This window comes from Lytechinus variegatus, chromosome 4 (genome assembly GCF_018143015.1).
Source record: "Lytechinus variegatus isolate NC3 chromosome 4, Lvar_3.0, whole genome shotgun sequence".
Taxonomy (NCBI): domain Eukaryota; kingdom Metazoa; phylum Echinodermata; class Echinoidea; order Temnopleuroida; family Toxopneustidae; genus Lytechinus; species Lytechinus variegatus.
In genome coordinates, this window is record NC_054743.1 from 3,469,372 (window position 1) to 3,497,010 (window position 27,639).

General features: G+C 37.1%; 1 long non-coding RNA gene across 1 annotated transcript; it reads left to right on the forward strand.

Annotated features, from left to right (window-relative positions):
• The first annotated feature begins 273 nt into the window (after positions 1-273).
• Positions 274-5,444, forward strand: LOC121413215. The gene is made up of 4 exons (XR_005969712.1): positions 274-462; positions 1,306-1,389; positions 1,655-1,864; positions 3,836-5,444. It is a non-coding gene; the product is annotated as an uncharacterized LOC121413215 (long non-coding RNA).
• Positions 5,445-27,639: the final 22,195 nt, after the last annotated feature.

Sequence of the window (27,639 nt, forward strand, 5' to 3'; positions counted from 1 at the left end):
ATTAGGCTGGGCAGATATTAGCCTTTAAGTTTTGTAATGAGAGGCGAGTCCAATAGAATTTGCAAAGTTTAGGATGTTGTAATGAATTTGTGTTTGTATGAGTTATTGAATTGAAATTTAATGAATGAGTCAACAAGAATCACAATTTAGTGAAGAATATTGGCCCGAATTCACGAAAAACCTAGCTCCTGGTTTTTGGTGGTTTAAACCCCCTCCTGGTTTAAACCCCGAGCTGGGTTTTTCATTTGCGTTTCACAAAAGAGGTTTAAACCCGAGGGGGTTTAAATGCGTCATAAAACGTCATGAAACGTCATATTTTTTAGTCTGCTCTTAGATGTGGTTTAAACCATGGTTTAATTTTATGAGCATGCGCACTTGAGGAGTTTGTGAAAAATCCGTGAAGCAAAGAAAATTTTTCTTGCGGTCCTGGACCTGACAAGTGGTCTTCTTGATTAGAAATTCGTAAGTATTCTTCTTTGAATTCGTAAAAAAAATTCCCGCTTTCCTTCTCTGGAATATATTGATACGTTTTAAGCAGTTATATGAAATTGGTAGTGTTGTTTTTCATGATTGCGAACGAGGTTTTGGTATTGACAAGTCCAGACGATGCACTTTATCGTCGCGTGTGTATTGCCACAGTCCCATCCGTGCATGTAAGTGTTGGGATATTTTGTCGCTGTGTTGTTGAACGAGTTGAAGGTGCTCAGCCGCGGGCCGGCCGGGCTTACTTTTATGAGCTTCACGAGGATATTTATATTATTATGCCATCTATATCTTAATTTGTCAATGTCAAGATGAAAATGAAATATCTAAATCTACATAATTTTTGTACTATTTGGTGCATTTTAAGAGGAGAAACTCAGAGTCAGAAAGATTTTTTTTTTCAATTTGATTTTGAATTTGCCTTGACTAAACTTCGTAGGCCTACTAAAAAGCCTAAATAAGTAAATTGCATTTCAAATTCAAAATATACATTTGTAGATCGAGACCTACCTTTTTGCTTTCGGCACAGGCCAATTTTTGAGGCTGTAGGAATATTAAAGAGTTGATTACTCAAAATTTGGTCTTTTCACTTGCAAATAGAGAAAGTAGAGCCCCCCCCACCAAAAAAAAATTAAGTTAAGTCGTTAGGCCTAGGCCTAATTTTGAAAGGCATATTCCAGTTTCAAACAAATTATTACAATATTTTTTTTATTTATTTATCATTCACAGTGTTTACTGTGAGATTTGCATTTAAAAAGTGATAAACCAATGAATATTTTTTTTTAAATAATTTTTTTTTTTTATTTGACCACTGTTTCACAGAATTACATCGGCATCAGAGGTACCATACAGTGTAGGTCTCTATGGATTATCTCCATCTTCTTCACAGCTTTAAATTACTAAGAGGTATGACTATGATTATTAATTTGATTTACATTGTTTTGATTTGTTTAAAAGTATTATTGAAATGATTTAAGATATCGAACATGAAATATTTAGACTGAAGAAATGAAATGGCTTGAATGTAGTTTTTGTTAATCTCTGGAAGTAAATTAAGATTGTAGTAATTATGTTGGCAGATCAAATCTACATGCACATGTACAGTTTGGAATGATTATAAAGATCACAAAATAAAAGAATTAAAAATAATATTCAACTCTTCTGCATACAGCTACCTTTCCCAAGACATTGTGGGCTACATGATGCTAAAAATCCATCGAAATCGTACAAGGATGGGCCATCTCGAGATCAGTATCGACTGTCAAAAGAAACCGTCACCAATATGCTGGAAGCCGAAATGAAGAGGGACACACAGCTCAGAGGATAGATCAACTTCCTGTTTATTTGCAGGTGTTGACAACTCTCCATTTTTATGCAGTGGGTAAGTAATTTAATTTTTCATAAACGATTATTGAATGTTTCTTGGCACTGTTAAATCTAAATGACTGAGATTGTTTCTATAATTTTAGGACTCCAGATAAAGCTGATGACATGACAATATCTAGAAATCAGAGAAGGAGCACATAAATAAGAGTATCATTTCAGCAACAGTCAAGAACCTATGAATTGCATAATTTAAAAATTCCAAAACTACCACAGCAGTAGTGAGGCTCTGCTTTTACAACTGTTATGTCAGGTTAGAGTTATAAATTTTGCCATTTCCGTGGTAGAGCTTCATGAGGTTCACCAAACTTGTACACAAAATTTTGAAATTTTGAGTACAAAATTATGCAAATTTATGCAAAATTTATTCATGCTAATTTATGCGAAATTCATAATCACAAAAAATGCTTCTGTATTTGTAGACCAATTTTGATTTTTTTCATCCGTCTGGTAGAGCTACATGTACATGATGCACCACGCCGTACACCGGGGTACCGTAGTACCCCGGGGTACGGCGTTGTGCAGCGCCATCTTGTGTTGTAATAGTGTACAGTTACATTGTTGTCATTGTGATCACGGTCGTACGATCGGTGCGACAATCATGACAATGATGGGGACAATGATCCCGGGGGGGCCACTTCCATTCACGAGTGGATACCATGCGCGACCATGGGGTCTCGAAAAGCACCCTAAACACGTAATTTCCATATTCTGAAAATGCACCCCTTAACAAGTATTGGCGTGTGAAACCCTACCCTTAACAAGTTTTGGAAACAAAACGATATACTCTTTGCAAATATTCCCTGAAATGAACCCCTAAACAAGTACAGGAATGTTTTATTGTTACGGTCCTTCGGTCGTCGGCTTTACCTTATTTGGTTTAGTACGACCCCATCTTCTACACCTCGCGCAAATCGGACTCTAAACACGAAGTGTTGGTGCAAAAAGGACATCCTTTATAAAACATTTGAATTTTGTTTTATCATCCCCGCAAATTCGAGCCTAAACACGTAATTTTCCTAGCGAAATAGATACCCTTTTTTCTTCATTTTTATGTTTTTGACACCCTTATCACGTTACGTACGTAACGTGCCCTATCGTGAAAAAGACATCCTTTTTACGTGTTTTTTTTGGTCGCGCATGGTATCCACTCGTCAATGTAAGTGGCCCCTCCGGGCAATGATCACAAAGCCTATTTCCTTTCTTTGATACAATCTTATGCCAATAATAGTAAACAAATAGAATAAAGTTATCATTTGCATGCATTAATTGTTACATAAGATCACTAAAAAGAAAAAAAAAATCTGTACAAAACATTAAAATATACTTGTACACATTTTTGGTAACCCAGGGTACAGCGCAAAAAATAAAATAAATAATTCAACAAAATGGCGGATTATCATTTGGTACCCCAGGGTACCAAATACTGCATCACATGAAGGTCCCCAAATTTCCACACAGACTTTTGAAATTTTGACTAGAAAATTATTTATGTTAATTTATGCAAAATTTATTCATATATCACAAAAAATGCTTCTGTGTCACTTCTCTATTAATTTCAATTCTGTTTCCTCAATTTATGTCACAAATATAATTCACTAGTGACGACTTGGCTGAAATTAAAAATTGATGGTACATTGTTTGGGTACTGTACAACCCAATTATTTTTTTTTAACTTTAATCAAAAGATGTGCAAAACTTCAAGGTAAAAAGTCATTAAAGCATTGGGCAAAAAATTATTCAATAGTTGTTTTTGAAAGTCAGCACTGCTGCTATATTGAATCGCATAATGATGGCGAGACTGCCAAAGGCGTTCCACTTGTTAAAATATATTGGAGAAAATTGTATGATATTTGTACAAGATGAATATTCATTGTTTAACATCTGTATGTGCTTCAATGAAATGTTTTAAATTACCTCAAAACAATCACCTCACCCATCAACCATATGGTTTGTTTTTATTTTACAGGATCATTTTAAAAGATGCATGGTGATGAGGCAGCAATAAAGCAGTCATCAATGTGTCAGAAGCTAAAGCAAGAAGGAAGAGGCAATACATGAAGATTCCTACAAGAGAAGAAGTTGAAGCAACTCGGAGACAGTTCTATCTAACTTAGATTTCCAGGAGTGAAAGGTGCAATTGATGGGACACATGTCTACATCAAGAGCCGGGGGGGGGGGGGGGGGGGGGGATTGGGCCATATGCTTCTTATATACCCCTTCCAACTTCATGTGGAGAGGAATGCCTATAACAATGGCAAAAGCATTAAGAACATAGAAACACAGAGTTCATTCAAATTTATGAAGAATACTTTACTTCTTTATTTGTTAATAAATTGATTATTATAACCCTGTGATTCCTGCAGCTTAGCTTCAGCAACCTCTCTTTATTCAAAACGTCCATTCGTAGTTTGTGCTCCTTCAAGCTCATATCGTGTCTTTCAATCTCATTTCATGCTCTTTCAATCTCATATCATGTTCTTTCACTCTCATCTTGTACTCTTTATAAAGTCGAGACCATGTTTCTTCCATTGAACTTCAATTCTAATGGCATGCACTTCTACCAGCTCAAACTCTTCTGACAGATGATTCTTTTTTCCTTGAGATGGGTAATTTAAATTCCATTTTGCAGAACAAATGTTTGTGGTATTGCTGCAGGGTTAAAATTCAATATTGAAATGCATTTAAGTACATAACATATAGTAACAGTGCAGTTGTAAAACACATACTATAAATCATGTTGTCAAAGATGTATGTTGTTTAACATACTGGTAACTCTCTACTTGATAGGTTCAGCTTCTGACACCAATGTACATTGTGTTTTCTGATTGTTCTCGGAACCATAAATTGAATTTTTGAAAACATTAAAGACTTAATTATAAAAATTTCTTTAAAAACAGACAACAATGCAATGCATTCTTTTCAGAAGTATAAATATTCAGTGCACAGTTCATTGAATTGCTTGAATCTGGTAACATACATATATTGAAGCCCTTTTCATACTTCAAATGATTCACCCTCCCAGTTCAGTTTTATAAATCCCTCTTCACCTCTAAATACCTTACTACATATCTGTAGTATATTCAGATTATTTTGTGTGTACCAGTGTATTGTGCATCCAATTGATCTTGTAATTACATGTACATGTACTTGTACTTGATTTGGGGATCATGTTTAATTTGCTACAGTATTTAACATCTATTTCAACTACTTCTGATATATGAGTCTGGCCAAAAAATATTCTGGCAGAAAGGGTCAATGGAAAAGGGAAAAAAAGGCATGGTAATTTTAATGATACTAAATTACCTTGAAGAGGAATGCGATTTCGAAGAAATTCCACCAGTCTGGGAATGTTTCCTTGATACCTCAGACAAATGAATTTGTAGAATTTGTCCTTGTTGTGAAAGAAATAGATGAACTTCTGTTCTTTTGCAGATTTATAAATATCAACAATGTGTAACATTCATCTCAGTTGGGAGGGTTTTATTATTTTGTTTCAAGGAAAGTGATGAATACTCTTGATAATGTAATTATATTATGATTTGGGAAGTATTTTGAGAGGTCCACTATGTGAGATAGTTTTTATTCAAAAAAGCTTCAACTCGACATGGAGTTTTCACATTTGCAATCATTATTTGTGTATTAATTGCAACAAGCATAAAAAAGAAGAATGACCTTTCATTTTGTGAGGATGCATTTCCTAATTTAAGAACTGTTTATTTCAATAGATTATCAAACATATTTTTGTTTCATAAAAGTAAAAGATAAATGTTCTTTACACGGTTGATTTATTGAGATATGTCTTTCAGTCAATGATGGATTTGAAGTGGAGGGGGGGGGCAGGATGTTTGATTAGGTTTTTGTTTAAAGTTCTTATATGCAAGAGTATTTTCTAATCATGTATTACAATAAGGATTAAGAATGCAATTTTATAGTGCTTGCTTCAAAGGATTTTCACTAGTAGGAAAATTGTATTCTGCACTTTTGTTATAAGTACCCCCTTATATATATTATGGGGGGATGTCAGATATATTGTGAGAAATATTCACCCAGAATGGGAAAACGAAATCAGAGTAGATGCACTTGGTTGTTTGGGTGGTGTAACTTGAGGCAGTGGTGGATTTGAAGTTGCCGTATTCCATGGTTGAGGGAAATAAAGATGATAGTTTAATTCTGGGAATGCTTGATATTTATATAGATTTTCAACAAAATTAAATGCATAAATGATCTAAACTAACTTATTAACAGAATTTTGTATGTACCCTTATAAAAAAAATTGAATGGTATACCATTGACTACCATTTATCATACACCATTGATATACCATTGGAATACCATTCGCACAGCACCCACCATACACCAATGGTATACCATTCAAGCCTCAATGGTATACCATTCAAACTAATTTAAATAATTCGGACGTTACTATTACCATATTCATGAGCACCATTTACCATTCATATACCATTGATCAAACACCATTCACCATTGATCTACCATATGGCCACTATAGACAGGTTTACCATTGACCACCATTCACCATTCAGCCACCATTCACTGGCCTACCATTTACCATTCAGCCACCATTCACTGGACACCATTGGCCTACCAATTACCTTACACCATTCGCCTACCATTCAACATACACCATTCGTGTACCATTCACCATATACCATTCGTGTACCATTCATCGTATACCATTCGCGTACCATTCACTTTACACCATTCGCGTACCATTCACCGTACACCATTCGCCGTACACCATTCGTGTACCATTCACCGCTCACCATACACCATTCAACTACCATTCGTCGTACACCATTCACCGTACACCATTCGTGTACCATTCACTGCTCACCATACACCATTCAACTACCATTCGTCGTACACCACACACCGTTCACCATTGATTGACCATTCACTTTACACCATTCTACCATACACCGTATACCATTGACCTACCATTTACAGTGCACCATTGGCCTACCATACACCATTGAACTACTATTCACCGTACACCATAGGCTTACCATACACCATTGGCTTACCATACACTGTACACCATTGACCTACCATTTACCATACAACACTGTCATACACACTATACTATTAGTCAACCATTCAAATAACATCATTGGTCATACACTATAGACCACAAGTGTAAATTCAATGGTAGACCAATGGTTTACACTGAATGGTAGACAGTAGAACAACGATGTGCAATGTATAGTAGGCCAATAAAGTACAGTGAATGGTAGACCAATGGTGAACAGCATATCTCTGGGGTTAATGGTAGGCTTAATAATAGAATAAGTATACACAAGAAAAAAAATGAAAACAGTTACTTATTTCAAGAACGTCAATAAAATGTTTTTACTATAAGAAGTTTAAGTACAGCATAAATGGCACAGAGTATTCACAAGTATAGACTTTATAATAAAGCACATAAGTTATTAATATATATGACTTAGCTACTCGTTGATATCTATACTCTGTCAATCTTGTTATCTAAAAATAAACATGCATCAAGACAGAGTTTGATTGAAAAACACAACAAATGAAGACTAACATTTCCAAGAATAAACCTGTTCTCTCATATTGCTTTTTACATGGATTGAGTACTTGGCAAAACCACTGTTCTGCATACAAACCTGATACTTGTAATACAATAAACTTGATGTTAAATCTGTTATGTGTAATTGCTTTCAACGACATTAATACACATTTTTTACTAATAAGTTCAAGTACAAAAGAGTATTGACAGGTATGGCATAAAAGCACCATATTATGAATACATGTGACTGTGCGACTCCACAAGAGATCAATGATTGCACTCCACATAAATATTATGTTAATCTTCCTATAAACAAATTTACATGTAAGACAGAGTTTGGACAACAAACTAATGAACACCAAATTTCGAAGATTAAACTCAAAATGTGTGATAGCCTTCACATGGCCAAATGAATAAAGTGTACCACACCTAGAAGAAATGAAATATCCCCAAAAGGGGGGAAAATAGTACCCCCAAATTGGTCTCTTTTTTCTTTTCACCTAAAAAGATATATCAATGGCATGTTTCTACATAGAATTGTTAAAAGGTATTACCCGCCTAAGTATCCAGAATCCCGGATAACTGTAGAAACAGACGCGATGCGGTTTATTGATAAATTGCATCGCACAAAATACGGTTTCTCATAACCATCTCTCTGAGAGGTGGTTATTGCCATGTTAATCCGTTTAAATTTTTTGTAAAAACATGGGGCAAAATAGCATACGTGTCTGGCTTAAGTGCGTGAACCAAGAAGTGCGATCTCACAGTATACATATATTCTGGCCGGTTTTTATCTCGCCAGCTGATCGCGAAACGTGTGTACCTGTTACAATGAGTGAGATCTACCATGAATTTTGAAAATTTTCCTAACGAGATGCAATTTTTGACATACCAAAATGCAATGTGAGGTTATAGGTTGAATTTTCCGATTTTCCGATTTCCGCCGTATTTGCGACGCGAAATGCAAGTTAATCAGATTATTCAGTCTGTAGAAAGAGGTTGGTTTAAGAACGATAAGGTTATTCGAGTCCGGAAAAGATAAACTGTTTTTAATGATTTAATGTACAAACACGCCAAAAGTTTATCATAAATACAATAATGATACATTAAGAAATGAATAATATATCACACATAGAAAAAAAAATATAATGAAAATAGGGAAAGAAAATTATTCAATTTGGAACACTAAAAAACAGAAGAAAAATAGAGACCTTTTTTGCAAAAAATATAGAAAATAATATATACAAGATACCCACTTATTTCTTTCTATTTTTGTTGTGTTAAATCAGATGAATAACTCAACTATGTGTGAGAAATAATATGATTATTGTCTTACACAGTAAATCAGTAGTCAATCGTAATTTTTTACAACCGAGCTTGGACAAAATTTAAATTCATATAATACAAAAAATATATAAATTGTGATCTTGTATATTCATGAGGACTTGCAGAGAACAGTTTTACCAAAAAATAACAACTTTAATTCGTCAAAACTTTGTTAATCCTCAACAAATTTTTATGAAATTTTCAGTGTTTTTTGTTGTCTGATGTACACTTTCAATTATATCACATAGCTTTCAGTCTCGAGTACCTCTAGCCCTTCAATCAAATTGGTTGGACGACCGGTTACATTTTACATATAACATAGTTATAAGGAGAATGAAGGGGACCATAGAAAGAAAGCATGAGAAAAGGGGAGATTTTGGTAGGGAGAGAATGAATCAGAAAAGGATCATGCTGAAAATTTCATTAAAATCTGATAATAACAAAGTTATTGAATTTGAACAACATTTTGGTAAAAAATTAAGCTAATGTACACATGATCGTCAGGAATATTTGTTAGGCTTATTCTATAAAATGAAATAATTATTTCATATTTTCATACATGTGTGTATGATATGTCCCAAGTATCATATCATTATTTCCAGCAATGCATATCTTCACATTAAAGGTAAAGTCCACCACAGAAAAGGTTGTTTTGAATCAAAAGAGAAAATCAGGCAAGCATCATGCAAAATATTTCATCTAAATCGGATGCAAAATAAGAGTCATGACATTTTGAAATTTCGCCTATTTTTCACAAAATAGTTATATACACAATTTACCCACATGCATATGAGAGAATCGATGATGTCCCTCACTTTTTGTTTTGGTTTTCATTGTTTGAATTGTACAATATTTCAATTTTTACAGATTTGACAATAAAAAAATCAAAATAAAACTTTATTTCATAGGACAATGAGGAGAAAATTATAATATTTCATATTTAAAAAACAAAGAAAAGTGAATGAGTGATGTCATCAGTTCCCTCATTTGCATACCGACCTGGATGTGCATGTAACTATTAAGTGAAATTGAGCGAAACTTTAAAATGTCATGCCTTTCTTATTTTTCATCCGATTTTTATGTTTGATTTTTCTCTTTTTAATCAAATCAACTTTTTTGTTAGGGTGGACATGTCTTTGAAATAAATTTTCACTCCATTTTTTATAGTTCTCGGAGGACAAAATGTAAATTAGCGCGACTTCTTGTAATAAAATACAAGTGGGGATATGACATCAGCTGGTTAGTGGTTCTGACTCTCACCTTCCAAACAGAGGGTCGTGAATTTGAGTCCTAGCCATGGTGTGTTTTCCTTCAGCCCGAAATTCATCCACACTGTGCATCACTAGACCCAGATGAAGTGAATGGGTACCCGGCAGGATTAATTCCTTGAAGCTGTAATAAGAAATATTGGATGATAACAATGCAAAGGACAGTATATTAGCTAAGGGTTCAAAATATGAATGCTTGTCGTGTGTGTAAGCTTTCTTTAGAAGTTCATATATTTTTTTATATATCGAGAAATTTGCAGTATACTCTACCATTCAATTGAATGATACCAATTAACAAATATCAACAAAACATTTGGTAAAATATGATAAATAAATTAATGTTTAACCATAGATGGGTAGACAATAACCTATCTAATGGGAGGTTGCCCCAATGATGAAAAATACCACAACAAATGAATACCTGGGGACAAATTGTCCACCCTTCCCCCCTCAGCCAACATACTGATATTTTTTCTGGGGGGGGGTGTCAGAAAAGACTTGTGCTCCTCTAAATAGGGATGACATTTGTCCTTTCTCAGGATTTTTTACCATTCCTGACAAGGTTTTTTTTTCCAGCTATGCCACTGCAGGAATACAATCTGTTTTATCTCATGAAGCTTTGCAATTTTTTCTACTGAAGAAAATTCTTACACACCTACCTTTCATAAACTCCACTTGTTTCTTGTACATGGCACGTTTTCTGTGTTCAACACCCGTCGTGTCATTCCCAGATAAGGCTGGACCATCTACCTTATCATCCAGTGTATCCGTCGTCCAAACTTTGAAAATGAAATAAAATCAATTTGAGTGTTGTAAAATCTGCATGTATGTGCAGATACAAGCAAAAATAGAATACTAATATAGTAATAGAAAAAGAATGATCTTAGAACTTTAATGTTAAAGATATTTTTCATGGATCTCTGATTACCAGCCCAGAATTCAGGATAAAAATAAGGAAATGTGATAGTATTCAGCGTAGTTCAGACAAGGCTGTATTATAACTGTGCATGCTTTATACTAGTAAAAGCTAGGTCATCTGAAATCAAATGTCTATAGCAGCAATTTTCAAGAGGGTAATCGATGACATAAATTCCATTTTTCTGGTATTGACAACCGCAGAAGCAGATCCAAGAGGGCACATTTGACCTGTGCCCCCACCTTGAGAGCAATAGTCGATGTGTTTGATAAAAATGTGGCTTTCCTTACACAAGTGTTCCCCCCCCCCCTTCGAAAGTTACAGCAAATATTTATATTAAAAATATTGTCTCATACAAGAGGATCTCTTTTTTGGTTTGCTTGTTATTTAAAGTTTCCTTGGGAAAATGTGCCCCACTACCCCCTTTGAGAAATCATGGATCTGTTCATGGACAATCATATGCTAGTGGATGGACTCCAGACGTTTTTAGGCAAGTTTTTAACAGTAAATAAATAAAAACAGATAAAATGTGATCACAGGACAAACTTAACTTTAAAAAAGGATAAAATTTACTTTAAAAAATTGATATGCCTAGCCCCATGAAAGGATCTAAGAATACCCTCCCGCACTAATGCAGTTTCACACCAGCCAACTCACAGTGAACAATTGTGTACAACGGATAGAGGAGCGTGAACGTAGTGGTCGTGTACATTTTTGCTTATTACATGACGTCATCCAGCCACTGCCGAGAACCAATTTATGAATGAAAATATAGTAAGCATGCGCAGTGCAAGCCTTTTGTTTCCCCACACAGAATTCCACCAAAACAAGTGTGCAATTCCCTATCACATCGTACCAAAATCGACCTAGAATTTCAATTTCGCATATTTTATATGAATTATGAAAGGTATTCTCGGAGGATCTATTTTCTCACCGATACCGCACAGGTAAGCGAATTTCGAATACTTCTTGCTTTTCCATCAAAATTTTACGAATTAGCGTCTATATGTCATTGTGTTCCTTGGAATTTATAGAGTCTATCGCAACGTGCAAAAAGTCAATTGGCTTCCGGGTTTCAGAGCGTCGCGTGAATATGCATGAAATTGCAGAGTTTCGATAATTTTTGATCGATACCGGAGCGATCCGATCACGAACCAAGACCATTTACCGCGTACACAACATGACCGGATATCGTTATCGCTATTTCCGCACGCAGTCCAAAGGAATTATTTTTGGGACCATGTGGTCATGACGTGATCTGCGCGATTGACCGATCAGCGGTCTTCGAATCGCTGTGCGGAGACGATCTATCCGTTGTACACAGTCTATGGACAATTGTTTGTTGTGCATGCAACTTCGAGCAAAACTCCCCACCAGAGTTGTCTACACACATTTTGAGATCAATATTCAATATGCCCACCACTTTTCAAAATATTGCGGATCGCTTGGATTCGCCGTCATGTTGATATGGACCGAAGTTATGCGATCAAAAGATTCGCATGCGGCATGCTGGCAGTTTGTTCGCCACATGTTAGCATGATTTGGTTGCTAACTTCAGTCCATATAAATATCCCAGCGATCCCAGCGATCCGCGAAGTGATGTCTACGGATTAGATCAACGATGTCGAGATCAAGACTAAATACAGCCGTTCCCAATATTTTGAAAAGCGGTGGGTATATTAACATAGAAATGTGACTGAGAGACCTGTCATGACATTTGGGAACAAGTTTTGGTGATGAGGTATGCTGGTAATCGGCCGGTGCAAAACTGCATTAGCGCCAGTTTTCTCTGCATAATTATTGCAGCCTCTGTAGAAAAATTGAATAGGAATCGTTTGTCACTCCGTCCAGTCACAGTTCCACACACAAAGTGCACATTTTACCATTGAAATAGTATGTGCAATTACACAGCGACAAATTGTGTACAATGGATAGCGGAGCGTGAACGTAGCGGTCGTGTACATTTTTGCTTATTACATGACGTCATCCAGCCACTGCCGAGAACCAATTTATGAATGAAAATATAGTAAGCATGCGCAGTGCAAGCCTTTTCTTTCCCCACACAGAATTCCACCAAAACAAGTGTGCAATTCTCTATCACCTCGTACCAAAATCGACCTAGAATTTCACTTTCGCATATTTTATATGAATTATGAAAGGTATTCTCGGAGGATCTATTTTCTCACCGATACCGCACAGGTAAGAGATTTTCGATTACTTTTTGCTTTTCCGTCAAAACCTTACACATTAGCGTCTATATGTCATTGTGTTCGTTGGAATTTGTAGAGTCTATCGCAACGTGCACAAAGTCAATTGGCTTCCTGGTTTCGGAGCGTCGCGTGAATATGCATGAAATTGCAGAGTTTCGATAATTTTTGATCGATACCGGAGCGATCCGATTATGAACCAAGACCATTTACCGCGTACACATCATGACCGGATATCGTTATCGCTATCGATACTTCCGCACGCAGTCCGAAGGAATTATTTTTCGGACCACGTGATCATGACGTGATCTGCGCGATTGACCAATCAGCGGTCTTCGAATCGCTGTGCGGAGCCAATCTATCCGTTGTACACAGTCTATGGACAATTTGCCGTTGTGGTGTACAGTGTAGCTAAGTTATAGACCTGCGTAGCCTTTATCATTTTTTAAACTTTAGGACCCATGTTTCACCTCCATTTTATCTCATTTCAATACCAACATCTATCAACAACAAATTATAGGCCTAATTTCAAAGCAATATTTGTCGGCAAGTTTTCAATTTCAGTGAATTAACATGTGCAGTAACGGTCTATTTCACAATTAAAACTTTGACAGTCTTGACATTAGCATTAACAAATCATTCATTCATGAATTCAATGTAGGCCTATTCAGAGATGGTTTTTGTAAAACATTGACAATAAACATCAGGCAATATGAGCGAATTACTATTCACTGCTCGCCGAGCTAAACTCTGCCAATACAAAGCATAAAAACCATAAGCACTCCCTATCGTCAAAGCCACGTCCCGCCCCGTAGAGCAGCGGCCAGCGCCAACGGGGCAGTGACGGTGGCAGTGCAGTGGTCGTGCATGTCGTGGCGGTACAACGACATCTAACATTTTGAGACAATTTGAGAAATAAATCAAAGAAAATTGTTATAGAACTTACTGTTTAGCCTTCTACAAATGACTTTGAAGTCGCTGTCCGAATCTGACCCGTGTTCCTTTAGTTTTTGATGAATTATCGACGGACTTATCAACAGCAAAACGGTAGTAGGCCTACCGGTAGATCGAGTTTTCTTTTTCAAATATTGCACTTGGCGGTTAGACGTTCGCGCGTGCGTGCGAGAACAATACGTATTTATAATAGAGCTACCTGGCAAGCAGCCAAGCGGCCCTGCTCGCCAACACATATGGGGGGGATAAATTATGACCAAATCTGGGGGAGGGGACTTCTTCGCCAAGATAAATACACATCCCGATATGGGGGGGGGGGGGGGGTGAATCAAACCCAAATCAGGGGTGTCTTCTTTTTCCTCTCGATTGGTTCGTGGTTGGAAACCATGATGGCGTGAGATCAATTTTTGCCACTGTTTCCCTTGGATCTTGGAATCTATGAAAAAAGTTTTCGATCCCTTCATTTTTTTCCTTTTCTTTTCTCTTCTTTTCTTTTTTTATTTTCGTTGTCTTTTTTTCTTTTCTCCTCTGCCTTTTTCTTTTCTTGTTTTTTCCCTTTATATGTATATTTTTTACTCATTCCTCTTCCCTTTCAATTTGCTTTTGTTTTGATTGAAATAGAGATTTCATTCAGTATATTTCTTTTCTGTTACATTGTACCCTGTATGGCGGCAGGGAATTTTGATAGGGGTGGGGGAGCAAGACAATATGGATAAATCATTTCAATCAAGTAATGACCGTCCTATAGAATAGCTCTCCTCTTTATGAACGCCGTCCGTGAGAAAGAATAATTAGGGCCTAAAAATAGAATTAGAATTTTGAAAATATCATTTGTAAAAAAAAAGAGAGGAATAATTCATGATTGGAAGCAGCTATAAGGTACAAATGGCTTCGGAGGGGGCTTTGGACGTTGCAGACTGACCATATCAGGGTTTGCGGATGGGAATTTGATATAGGTTGGGGGACCAAGACAACCAACAGTGAATTCATTTTGAGCAAAATATGGGCCGCGGGCATTGCAAGAAACTTTCAATCGAACGAAAATCAATTTCACACTCCAAAATTAATTGAAAGTCATAATTTTCATTGCAAACTTGCAACTGATTTATTGTTTCTTCCATCAATTAAAAAATCCAAATTGATATGTTTTAGATAAAATTAATGTATATAACCTATAAATTTGTATCTTGGGATTAATTGCAAATATCTAAGTTTGGAACACTCCAGATATAGTTCTCTTCATAAAAAGCAGCCATAAATAAGCAAAATGATTATAAATTAAATAGAATAAAACTTTGAAAATAAAAATATGAAGAACGTAGTTTAGAATAAAAACGAACAGTATATAGGCCGTACGATAGAGGAGCTACATTCGGGGACATCCCGATAGACCGCGGGTCCGATAGTCCGCGGGTCCGATAGACCGCGGGTCCGTTAGACCGCAGGTCCGATAGACCGCGGGTCCGTTAGACCGCGGGTCCGATAGACCGCGGGTCCGATAGTCCGCAGTGCGTGTAAAATTATGATCAGATATATCAAATGTCATCGAGAGGTCCGTCAAATGATACGAGACCATGGGGTTCTATCAGGTGCGGATCCATGGGGGGCGATGGGGAACTGCCTCACCCCCCCCGTTCAAAAAAGAGGGGGAGAGGGGAAAAGGAGAGAATAAAAAGAGATAGGAAGATGGGAAAGAAGATAATAGAAAAGAGAGTATAAGAGGGGGAAAGGAAAGATAAAGAAAAGGGGAGAACAGGGGGAAAGAAGAGAAAAAAGAGAGGAGGGAAAAGGAAGAGAAGAAAAGAAAGTTAGGAGAAAGGAAAACGAGGAAAAAGAAGAAAAAAAAAGAGGAAGGAAGAGAAGAATATTTAAATAGAGAGGAAGATGGGAAGAAAGATAAGAAAAAAGAGAGTATAAGAGAGGGAAAGGAAAGACAAAGAAAAGGGGAGAACAGGGGGAAAGAAGAGAAAAAAGAGAGGAGGGAAAAGGAAGAGAAGAAAAGAAAGCTAGGAGAAAGGAAAACGAGGAAAAAGAAGAAAAAAAAAGAGGAAGGAAGAGAAGAATATTTAAATAGAGAGGAAGATGGGAAGAAAGATAAGAAAAAAGAGAGATAGAGGAAGAGGGGAAAAGAAGAGAATAAAAAGAGAGAGAGTGGAAGGGGGAGGGCGAGAAGAAAAAAAATAAAAGAGAAAAAAGGGGAAAGGAAAGAAAAAGAAAGAGGGATAAGTAATGGGGGAAAGAGAAAAAAAGAGAAAGAGGGAAGAGAAAGAAAGGAAAAGAAGAAGAAAAATAGGAAGAGAATAATATTAAAAAGAGAGAAAGATGGGAAGAAAGATAAGAAAAAGAAAGATGGAAATGAATGTCGAATGTCCCATTGGGGGATTTGAAATCTCATCTTTTTAGGTTGGAATATATCAAAAATTTTCAGTTTAATCGTTGAAATATGTATCGTCTTAATGACTAACTTTTCGACCAGCCCATAATACTTAACATTTCTTCACGCGCTTCGCGCTCGTGGTAATTATCTAGTTTCATACGCGTCCTGTTCAGGTTCACAAACATTGCCCAGAATGTTAGATTTTCAGGACAATATACATGAAATTTAATTTTTAGCTTGCATATGGCTTATGAGATTTTAACACATTTATGTTGCTTATAAAGTAAATCTAGGAAATGACTGTTAGGACATGGGCGTTGGCCCCCCACCCCCCCACAAAAAAAGAGAGAATCAAGGCTAAGAAAAAATAGAGAGAAAGGGAAAGGGATTAGGATGTAATATACTATTATTTTCCAAATATTATGTCAAAATCTATCACAACCTTGTATTTTTGTAATAAAAGTGTCAACATATTTGCTTGCTCGCTTCGCTCACTGCCAACTTCTTATTAATTTTATGCGATACGCCATATCGAGCCCCCTCGAAATTGTTGGCTCATTACGGCACTTGGACAAATCAACTTTGAGCGGCCGATCGGGGAAAATATGGGTGAAATAAATGGCCCCTCCCCCTATTGGCGGAAGCTGGGTCCGCCCCTGACTTAGGCTTTCAGAATAAAATACAGGAAAATTCTAAAAAAAAAAATCAGATCGCGCTTCGCGTTCTCATTATTTATTTAGGCCTTGTGAGACACCTCAATGTATTTTTCAAGAATAAAATCTCAGTTTTTCTTTAACGTCTACCCCCCCATTTCATTTATTTTTTTTCTTGGTGCCCTCGGCCAATCCCCCCCCTGCACCCATGCTGAATTAATACGCCACTGATGAGGATAATTAGTCGAGATTGCATATTTCCTAGAAGTTATCATTAATAATATTGAAGGGTATACTAAAACAACAGTACAGAAACTACAGCTCCCGTTCACAATATTCTAGTAGGGCCTACTCTGGTGAGAAGTTAAACCAAATTGAAACCCCCCCAAAATCACTCGTGCTTCGCGCTCCCATTGATATTACATCATGGGCGGAAATCCCAGGGGGGACAGAGGGGACGTGTCCCACCTACTCAAAATAGTAGGGGGGGCACAATATCAAATGTCCCCCTACTATTTTGGTCTTTGATAATCATAGAAATACATCATTCTAAATCGAAATAAAACATGTATTTTGGGACGAGATGACCTCACTTTGGCGATGATAACCTTTTTTTTTTGCTTGTCATATTTTCCCGCCCCTTGTCCCCATAGGCGGATCCAGGGGGCCGAGCTCCCCCTCCCCCCTCTTGGCGGAGCAAAAAAAGAAAAAAAAAGAAAGAAAGAAGGAAAAAAGAGGGAAAAGAGAGGAGAAAAGGAAGAGAAGGACGACGAAGGCATAAAATAAGATGAGGGGAAGACTTGGAAAATAAAAAGAATCTTTCGTGCAACTATATAAAACTTTCGCTCGCGCTCACATTGCCTATTAGGTGATTTGCATATCTTGTTCAATATGGAGTTCGAATATCAAGTTTGGAAGTCGATATACAACACATATTTCACCTCGGAAATCGAACTTTCATTTTTTTGTGTAATTTACAAATTGGTTTTTACAAAGTGCTCTGTAAAAATGTCAATTTTATGGTTTGAATGTTAACATTTGCTGCTTGCGCTACGCGCTCGCAAATTTTGATTTATCAGGTACCTATATTTTCTAGTATTCCATAAAGTTTAAAAAATATCCCTTTTCTGGTCTGATTGTTAAGGCGCATCAGCTAGACCGCTGCATGCTTGCATTTTGATTGGCAAGTTATATGTTTCAATATTGTTTATACAACAAACTACTTAAAATCCCCCTTTTCATGACAGTTTATCAAAACGTATAGCTCGCGGCTTGCGCTCGCATCAATGGTTAAAAATATAATTTGATGCATCCCATGATATCATCAGATATAGGCATTAATAAATATGATATCAATTTAATAATTATATTGTCCCTTTGTTTCATCTTGCGCTTAGCAAGATGAATAGGAAGATAGTCATCATTTTCATATGATGGCATGTCGTAAGGATGTCCCGGTTCTATGTAAAAACTCAAAGTAATAATAATATCAGCTCTTTTTTAAGTGCGATCCATATCCACCTTACAATTTTTCTACAAAGTGCTAGAAATATAAAGCTGAAATTGACTCTTTTTTTCAGATCGGACTATCAAAGTTTCATGATTTTCATGATTAAAGTTGTATTTAGAATGCCTAGATTCTAGGTCTAAATATGAAACACGCTCGCGCATGTTTATTCAGATACCCAACTTGTTCTCTACTTTAAATCATTATCCAGTTTCAGATCACAATATCAAACATTTTCTGCTCGCGCTTTGTGCTCGCATTATTAATGAAGGAAGACCCCATATTACTCATCATTTTGATGATTTACAAAAACATGAACAGAGTGGCCCACTTTTAGGTCTAAATCTCGATTTTTTTCTGCTCGCGCTTCGCGCCCGCATCAATCGTTAAATTACATAGCTATCCTGTTCACGATTACAAAAACTGATTGAAATTTTCCATTCTTTCTTTAAAAAAGTTCAAAAATGTTCAGCTGGCGCTTCGCGCTCGCAATTTTTGATTGTTGAAATATGTGACGCCTTCATGGCTAAGTGCAAGCAGTCCTTAACAGGTACCAGTTTAAAACGTATAATTTTTTGCTCGCGATTTGCGCTCGCATTATTTATACTCATACTTTTTAGGATTTACAAATCATGAATAGAGTGTCTCGTTCAGAAAATATTATAGGACTAAATCTAGAAATTTTCCGCTCGCGCTTCGCGCTTGCTTTAATTGTTTACTCATATACATATTCTGCTTGAGTTAAAAAGTGCTTAGAATTTCCTTTCTTTGGGTGAAAATTTCAAAAAGATTCAGCTCGCGCTTCGCGCTCGCATTATTTGATTGTTAAATGCTACTTTAACAGGTATCTTTTTCATCAGTTCATTTCCCCTCGCGCTTTGCGTTCGTAGTAATTATTAAGTTGCATACATGTCTTTTTCAGGATAACAAAAATTGCCCAGAATCAGTTCAAATTTTAGGAAAAAAATACATAAAATTTCCCCCAAAATTAGCTCGCGCTTCGCGCTCGCATCATATAAATGAGGATTATGATATTATGTATTAATTTATAAGAATAAAGCCAAGAAGTGACTAATGAGGACTACCCCTTCAAAGAAACAAACAAAAATTATCTTCGAGCTGCCGATCGGCCGGGGAAAATATGGTTGAAACAAATTTCCACCCCACCCTCCCCCCCCCCCTATTGGCGAAGGCTGGAACCGCCCCTGTGTCCCCCTACCTTTTGGTATTTATGTATTCATGGATTTTTTTCGAGAACACATTAAAAAGTGGTCTTTATTTTTTTTATGTGATTATAAGATAATTTAAGTTAGCCTGGCCGGGAGGGAGTGGGCGCCATTTTTCGAAAAGTACACATGGGCGCCAAACATCAGGTCAAATTTGCTCCCCCTCCCCCCTTGAAATCCTGGATCCGCGCCTGGGTTCTATAGCAATAAGCCATTTAGGGGCAATCACCCCCTGACAACTAATTCAAGGAAAATATTATCCCCATATTTTTTACCGCCGGGGACTGTTACCCCCCCCCCGGAAATTTACTCTCCAGACAATTACCCCAGATTATGAAAATAATCATTGTAAAAATGCCTTAACGTGACGACATGGTGTGGTACTTTATCTTACCATGTCTTAATTAATCATTGGCGGCCGAAGGCAAAACATTTAGGGGGATCCACCTGAAATTTTGGGATGGACACAGGTAAAAAATTGACAAGCAAATCAACCAAAATTTTAGGAGGGACCACCAAAACATTTTGACAAGGAAAAAAAAAAGGTTATCAACCAAAATTAGGGGGGGGGGACAAAAATATCTTAGGGTGGTCTACCTCAATTTAGGGGGGGGGGGCGTAGAAAAGAAATTGACTTAAAAAAAGGTTCCCAACTAAAAATTTAGGGGGGGGACCGTCCTCCCACCTCAAATTTAGGGGGACCCCCCCCCCCGCTTCCGCTGCCTAAGTAATTAATAAGCTTATTATTTCGACATAGCGATGTATTCTATCTTGTCAAGTCGATATGTCCACATGGCGAGATATGAAGTGTACAAGTCCCGGCAAGAATCCCGACATATCGCCATGTTGACATGTAACATATTTAAGTCGACTTGGCAAGATACAATATCTCGCCATGTTGACATATAACTTTTTATAAGTGGACTGACTTGGCAGGATAACGTATCTCGCCATGCGGACATAATAAGCTTATTTAGTCGACATGGCGAGATAAAGTATCTCGCCATGTCGTCAAGTCGATGGCATTTTAGAGGCTCCATATGGCGTCTAGAGGGCATATTTCCGGGGGGTATACAGTCCCTGACGATAAAAATATGGAGATAATATTTTCCTTGAAGTAGATGTCAGGGGGCGATTGTCCTGTGGGTCATCGTTATAGAACCCCATGGACTCGTATCAATGACCTTTTGACCTCTTGATGACATGGATTTCACTATATTGTCCTGATCATAATTTTACACACACCGCGGACTATCGGACCCGCGGTCTACCGGGCCCGCGGTCTATCGGACCCGCGGTCTATCGGACCCGCGGTCTAACGGACCCGCGGTCTATCGGACCCGCGGTCTAACGGACCCGCGGTCTATCGGGCTGTAACCCTACATTCATGCCGTTCATTAATTTTGACTACCAAGAAACAAAAAGCGAAAGGAAACAAAGGGAAAAAGAGAGGATGGTGATCAATGTACAATTTTCTATTTAGCACGATACGCATCTTCTTCATGCTCCCTATAAAACGTGCATGTTTGAATTTCAAGATTTTAATGGTAAATGATTACAGGGAACTTTCGGGAGCGGCTGTGAAATGATTTGTCCGTTGGTATTAAGGTACAATTAAAACCCTTTTTTCTCAAATAAGATTTCATTGACCGATTGATTTTGATTTTGCACCCATTGCATCAGATTTAAATTTAGAAGGTAATATGTACAATCGTAAAATATACAAATTTATAGTATTGTATTATAACCACTGGATCAATTATATTTAAACACATATAGACCTTTTACTTAATAAGGACAAAGACAATTTAAAAGAATGCAAGAGACCATGTTTACCATCATGAGCGATTACACTTGATTAGGGGAAGCTGCTCGCATAAAAGTCACGACTCAAAAATTTTATTAACTCTAAATACTTTTAAATCTTTGATATATTTTCTTTAAATCTTCGAAATTATGTTATTGGGTAATGCAATTGGGCATACCATTCTCCATTAACACAAATGACATTCATTAGGCACACACCACTAAGCCACTATGGCATTACAATTATCCAACAACTATCCAATGATTATACCACAAGGCACATACTACTAAGACACAATATTGGGCATATGGTATACCATTGATACCAATCATATCATTAGGCATATGCCACTGAGACTATTGGATATCACTGAGACACCATTGAGTATATGGTATACCATTCACCATACCAGTCATACCACTATAGCGGCACATACTACTGAGACACTATTGAATATCACTGAGACAACATTGTATACCACTGAGACACCATTGGGTGTATGGTATACCATTCATCATACCATTATAGAGGCACATACTACTGAGACACCATTGAATACCACTGAGACACCATTGTATACCACTGAGACACCATTGGGTGTATGGTATACCATTCATCATACCATTATAGAGGCACATACTACTGAGACACCATTGACCACCACTGAGACACCATTGACCACCACTGAGACACCATTGTATACCACTGAGACACAATTGTATACCACTGAGACACCATTGGGTGTATGGTATACCATTCATCATACCATTATAGAGGCACATACTACTGAGACACCATTGAATACCACTGAGACACCATTGTACACCAATGAGACACCATTGGGTGTATGGTATACCAGTCAAACCATTAGAGGCACATAGTACTAAGACACTATTGAATACCACTGAGACACCATTGGGTGTATGGTATACCATTCATCATACCATTATAGAGGCACATACTACTGAGACACCATTGAATACCACTGAGACACCATTGTACACCACTGAGACACCATTGGGTGTATGGTATACCAGTCAAACCATTAGAGGCACATACTATTGAGACACCATTGACCACCACTGAGACACCATTGTATACCACTGAGACACCATTGGGTGTATGGTATACCATTCATCATACCATTATAGAGGCACATACTACTGAGACACCATTGAATACCACTGAGACACCATTGTACACCACTGAGACACCATTGGGTGTATGGTATACCAGTCAAACCATTAGAGGCACATACTACTGAGACACTATTGAATACCACTGAGACACCATTGGGTGTATGGTATACCAATCATACTATTACAGGCACATACTACTGATACACCATTGAATACCACTGAGACACCATTGTATACCACTGAGACACCATTGGGTGTATGGTATACTATTCATCATACCAATCATACCATTACAAGCACATACCACTGAGCACCATTGAATACCACTGAGACACCGTTGGGTGTATGGTATACCATTCATCATACTAATCATACCATTAGACACATACCACTGAGACACCATTGGGTATATGGTATACCATTTACCATTGAATAAACTACCAATTACCATTAAGAACTTACCATTGAAACACCACTTAAATACCATTCGCGTACCATTTACCATTCAGACCACCATTCAACTACCATTCGGCACCATTCAAATACCATTGGCGATTTTTATAAGGGTATGAAAATGAATTAATTGGAGAATAAAAAAAATCACTTCAAAAAATAAAATCTATTTTTAATTAATGTCAACACAGTTACAAAAAATAAGCGTGAAGGGAGTGCAGTCAAAGTATATGCACTGGCTTTGCTAGGTGTTATTGGAACTTGATCTATACATGACCTGCAATGTATATATATATATATTTTTTTTTTTTTTGGGGGGGAGAAACATTGTTCATTGGATTAATACATTACATGTACTGAGAATATTATATGCCTATAGAATGTACACTCTAATGAATTTGACATTTGAAAATATTTCCATTATATTTTTTTGGCAAGGTATAGTATTTTGTTGTACAATCATTAAGACAGGAAATAATTATATGCTTGAATATTGAAATTTTCATGATTTCTCTATGTACACCGCCTTGAAATATTGAAATAAAAAAATAGCTAACTTTAAAATATTTAAACTGCTTTGATGTAAGATGCTTCTTATTACAGGTTTTCTGTTGAAGCATTTTTGAAAGAGCAAGGGGAGGGGGTGACAGAGAGAAAAAGGACGTAGGATGGTGAATGTGTGCAGTAGCGTACCTAGGATTTTCCACAGGGGGGGGGGGCAAAATCGTCCGCAAAAAAATGATAAAAAGGGGTCTTCAATCACAAAAGGATTTCGTACCAGAAAAAATGGACAAGCAAAAAAAAAACTTCTCGTCGGGGGGGGGGGGGGCAGGGATAGGTCCCTTGCATGGGTTGTGACTCGTTAGGGGGGGGCAGTCTGCCCCCCGTAGGTTCGCTAGTGTGTGTGAGAGATATAGAAAGAAAATGAGCGGTAACAAGAGAAAGATTATGAGAACGAGAGAGAACACTTCATAACTTTCACTTCAATATTCAACTATTGAGAAAAGTTTCAAATTGAAATGAGAAATAGAAATTGATATAATTTATGTTGATAAAAAAATATTCAGGAAATATATATGATAAACCTCTATTTTTTTTTTGGGGGGATGAAATAAACTTCTAATTCTAGCTACAACTACCCCAACCCCAAAAAGGTTATCTTTCCAAAAGTCGGGTCATCTCGTCCCAAATATATGTTTTATTTCGATTTTGAATGATCTTGCATTTTTTACCATCATAAAAGAACTAAACTATTTTGAGTAAAGATTTCAGCCAATGTTTCAGTGATCCACAAATATTTATTTGTATGCGTGCTAGAGTTATGGGATGCACTTTTGATTACCATTAACAAAATAAAGTCAAGATTTAGGGAATAAATCAGGGCGGTCTCAATTTTAAGAAAGGAAAATAAACAAATTGGAGGATAAAGTTTACTTCAGAAAATTTTGGGACGTGTTCTTTCTAGAATTTACATTTGAATTTAATTTTTTTGATATTTTTGGCGATGGAACTGGATTCAAAGGTCGTTTCGCAATTTTGATTATGACATAAGAACAGCTGATCGACAATCTTTGTTATGATTGTTGTTTTTATACTGAAAAAGCATTAGAAGACCCATATACTTTTCGAATATTGGTTGCCGGACGACTGTACGGGCATGCGCGTTGTTAACTCTCAGCTCAGCCTCAACTAAACTTAGCGATCGAAATCGTAGACATGCAAAATCAACAGCTTATTTTCATATTAAATGCCGCTTAACACCAAAAAGGTAAGTATTAAGAGAAAGCAACCTCATAAGATACTACTTAATCTTGAAACTGATGAAGTAATTATATTCATACTTCAAGTTTCATCGGGTAATCTTTATATTACATCTGTTTGTTGTCATTTTCTTTTCAGCCGAATTAAATTTATTCAATGATTAAAAACATGACATCGATGTTTACGGATGGGACCGACATGAGATTATCGTCGACGCGCAGACGACCGCAATGGTTGAGACAAATTTTCATTTTTATTGCATTTTGTGATGTACATAACAATAGCGGATCTGTACAATACAATTAGACTCATCCAACAATGGATAAGGTTTTAATGTACTTTCATTTCATGTAATCGATTGAGATTGCAAATTTCGGTATTTTATACCCCAGATTTTGGATTTTCGAACCCTGTTTGCCGTGGTCAGCAAAGACGTAGCAGACAACATACGCTCTACTGAGCATGCTCAGAACCGTGGTCTAAAATTAAACCATGGTTTAAACCATGGTTTAATTTTAAACCATGGACTAAAGAAACCATCGTTCGTGAAACAGAGAGGGGGTTTAAACCCCCTCGGGGTTTAAACCATGGACTAAAAAACCTAGGAGGGGGTTTAAACCCCCTCGGGGTTTAAACCTCCTTTGTGAATTCGGGCCTTTAAGTTTATCCTGTGGATCTCAGCAGTGTGTCCACTGGAGTAAAGATAATGTGAATGGTACATGTTGCATGCAAGGGAGTGAAATAGGGTAATACTGCAAGGGACATTCTTCTTCTCATCCCCCCCCCAACACACACACACTCCATCTCTTTTTCACTTCCTCACTTCCTGGCTGTGCAGTTTAAATTGTAAAAAGGTCAGTTCAATTTCCAACAAGATGCCCAAGATGAATTCTATCGCAAAGGTGGACTGATCCCCCCCCCCATCCCTCCCTTTTCCCATTCTCGAAGACTGTTGTTTTTTTGTCATACAGAATAGGCCACATAACCGTACACAATTCAATAATAAAAAAAACTTTGTCTTACAATTTTGTGTTATTCAAAGTTTCTGATATTAAGTGACCGATGGGTTAGTTCCTTTTCTTTTTTATTGAATGATTTTTTTAAGAACCTGACTGATTATGATTTATGAAACAATTTACTGAATAGCTGAATCATTAATGAATTTACGATTGGTGAGATTGATTGATGAGTGTCTGATAATGATAGCAGAAAGTGCTGAACTTCTTATGTAATAGCAATCAGTCTTTCAGAAGGGTAAAAGGAATGGGTGGAAGGTGGAAGGGTAACATGAAGTAATTTTTGACAAATTAAGCAACTGCACATCCAGGAAGTGAGTGAAAAAGAGGTGAAGGTTGTGGGGAGGGGGTGGGTTATGTGAGAACAAGAAGAATTTCAAGTCTTACCTTATCTCACTCCCTTGCATGCAACATGTACCATTCACATTATCCTTACTCCAGTGGACACACTGCTGAGATCCACAGCATAAAGTTAAAATGCTAAAACAATGTGCACTTCTTGTACACTCATGCATCAATTTTCAATGTAATGACTCACACAACCATAAATTTGTAACTTCAACTTCAACTTTGCAAGTTCATCTGGACTCACTTCTAAAAAATCTGAAAAAAAAATGGAAGGCTAATACCTGCCCAGCCTAATCTTCCTTCCCTTAGTTTAAGTGGGCAGTGCTCACTGAATCATGGATGATTTTCCAACTTTTTGGCGTCATTTGAAAGTTGAGTTTATTGTGTTTTAATATATATAAACCTTTCCTCCCTGGGTGGCATATTGTTTAGTTGGCAGTCCTTTCATAAGTATATCGTTTTTGGGGATACACTGTATAGGCAAATTAATCAAACTGTATGCCCAGCTCTCTTGACAAAAGTTGCTTGTGTGAATGTGTCAGACGATTGCACACATTTGGCGGAACTTCCACATAACTTGAATTGAAGTATGGAAATCTTGATATTATACATTTTTTCTCTGTGTGATAATACTTTGTAGTTTCAGTACTCGAAGCCTTTTTGTTTGCCCAATTACCATCCAAGGGATAATACCACTTCTCTTTATGTGAGACCACTAAGTCAAAGGGCTGTACCTTAAAACGATGGCAAAATGCAATGTCACAAGATTTACAAGTCTTGGCATTTTCCGGCAGAAACATGACAAAAAACTTATTGTCATTGTGATAGACCTGTGTATATACTCCATTTTTAGGAGGGCTCGAGGCACTTTCTTGGGTATTTTGTCCCCTACATGATCTGAAGCTATTGCAGTTTCTACCTCCTTTCTTTCCTGCTGTCACTTTGTTGACATTTCCATCAGTCAGTGGAGTGTGCAATACTTTGACAACCCTTTTCTTGATTACAGTCAGATGTGATTCCAGGACTGCCGCTTTGGCAGCCACAGCCAATGAGTGTTTACATATTTTGTCGTGTCTAAACCTACCACATACACAAGAAACATGTTCTTTATGGAGGGAAACATCAACCACCCCATTCTTGGCATAATTACTAGCAACTTCATATTTTGTGGATCCATTGCTAGCTAAAGTAGCCTTCTGCTGGATAGCATGAGGGTGGTTCAACAAGGACACAACTTCTGCCTCCAGCAAATTTGCATTTT